The following is a 2250-nucleotide window of genomic DNA, read 5'->3' as shown; positions in this document are numbered from 1 at the left end:
AAAAAAACAAAAAAATCTGTGGAGCCTTACTATGCTAGATGTTATTATAGGCACTGCAGATATAAAAATAGTGCTATGCTGAGAACCAGCCCCACAACTAAGACTTAAAAGTACAGGGTTTAAAAACAATTGTAAAAATACATGAAGTACAGTGGCAATCCAGGGAGGGGTGAGAGGTGGCTAACCACACAAACTTCTTTTTCCTATTCAGATGAACTTAATTGTTCTTTTTAAAAAGAAACAAAAAATAATGCTTTTAGGTTCTTCTTGCAGTTTCCTTTAGGGACGTGCTGTCTCTGGGTTAATATCATTTTCCTCTCCTCCCTCTATCCACTCTGTTGGACACCCGCCTTCAGTTTCTTCTTGCTCTGTATTTGAGCCAAATAGTCTGGGGAGCTTGGAGGGAGTAGATAGCCTCATATGAGGCTGGAAGCTAGTGGAATCCTCATAGGGAAGTATATTTTCTGACCCCATTTTTATATTCCCACCTTCTGTAGTGCTGTAAGTAGATAATCTGGTTCTAATAGCCTCAATCCTTTCCTTTCTGAAGAAAATGCAGGCTATTCCCTTCTGCAGTCCCTCTGTCCATTCCTCCCTCAGATTTGGACCATTAGTTAAGTATCGCTACATGGTAACATATGGTATTGAGTGATACTTGAATTGTGGTCCTATTATACTTGATGGTAGATTTCTGAAAAAATAGGTATTTAGATGGGGATTTCTTTTTCATGATAGGATTTTAGTCCTTCAAATGGGTTGGATCAGTCATTGGGGGTATAGGTTAAAGAGCAACTTCATTTTAGATGAGTTTCTGTCACACACCCAGACAGCCTTAATTTTGTGGTGAACTAAGACTTTCTACAGAAACATGCACAAAACAAAGGTACAGCCAGCACCTGTGAAAATTATATAAAGTCTTATTATATCTTTATAGCTTGAATACTAGCTGTTCTAACACAGCTTTCATTTTCTGCTGATTCAAAATAGTATGAAGTTCATACATGATCTGTTAACAAGAATCTGTCAAGTTGCAAACTTTAATTCTATCCATTCTGATACATTTTGACTTTTCATTGTTACAGTCTTGCAAAATTAGCTCCTAGAACCTACAACAAAAATTGCATGAATAAAATAACTCCCTAACCTGCCTAAGGAATATTCTTTATTTCTAAGTGACAATAGTGTCACTTTCTTTTTTTCTTTTCTTTTCTTTTTTTTTTTTTTTGAGACAGAGCCTCAAGCTGTCCCCCCTGCGTAGAGTGCTGTGACGTCACAGCTCACAGCAACCTCCAACTCCTGGGCTCAAGAGAGTCTCCTGCCTCAGTAGTTGGGATTACAAGTAGTTGGGATTGCAGGCGCCCACAACACCCAGCTGTTTTTTGGTTGCATCTGGCATTGTTGTTTGGCAGCCCCAGGCTGGATTTAAACCTGCCACCTTAGGTATATGTGGCTGGCGCCTTAGCTACTTGAGCCACAGGCACCGAGCCTACTGTCACTTTCTTACCAAACTTTTTTTGATGTTCTAAACTTCACAATAGCCCTTTTTCCTTTCTCCCCCACATTGAAAGAATAAGAGTTGTTTGGGGCCACACATTAAATCAGGTGTCCTCAAACTACGGCCTGTGGGCCACATGCAGCCTGCCTAGGACATTCATCCGGCCCGCCAGGTATTTTTGCTGCCGCTGCCTGTCCTGCTTAGCATCCGACTCATTCCGGGGCCTGCAGTCCGGCCCTCCAGTAGTCTGAGGGACGGTGAACTGGCCCCCTGTTTAAAAAGTTTGAGGACCCCTGCATTAAATACTCAAACACTAATGAAAGCTGATGAGAAAGAGAAAAACTAAAAAAAAAAAGGTCCAATGCATACTGTTTGTGATATTTGACACCACAGATGAGCGAAACAGTCCTCGAAGAATCTGCATGCCACATGCCACAGGTTGCACACCCCTATATCTGAACACTTTAATTTCTTCTTTACATGTGCAAAATAAAGGTTAGTTTATCCATCGTATAAATAAAGTTGCTTTAAATTTATAATTTTGCAATAAAAATGTTGTACATCTTTTGAAAATATTTATAGTTTCAATATTTAGTCTATCTTAAAGTATGTACAACCATTGACCTTTTTTTCACTCAGTGTGGCCTTTTCCCTTTCCGTTATTACACGATTAAAATGAATATATTCTAATTGTCAAAGATTCAAATAATAACAGTGGTGTATTAGCTAAAAATGAAAACGTCACTGTGTCCACC

At 39.3% G+C, this 2250-nt stretch overlaps 1 protein-coding gene across 1 annotated transcript in view; it reads left to right on the top strand.

The window, feature by feature from the left end:
• Nucleotides 1-2250, top strand: part of LRPPRC (leucine rich pentatricopeptide repeat containing) — a 119410-nt gene that overhangs the window by 87974 nt on the left and 29186 nt on the right. The window lies entirely within an intron of this gene.

The sequence above is a fragment of the Otolemur garnettii genome, unplaced genomic scaffold (assembly GCF_000181295.1).
Source record: "Otolemur garnettii isolate 467f Iridium unplaced genomic scaffold, OtoGar3 scaffold00024, whole genome shotgun sequence".
NCBI lineage: Eukaryota > Metazoa > Chordata > Mammalia > Primates > Galagidae > Otolemur > Otolemur garnettii.
Note: the sequence above shows the minus strand (reverse complement) of the source record. Positions and strands in the feature narration are given on the sequence as shown.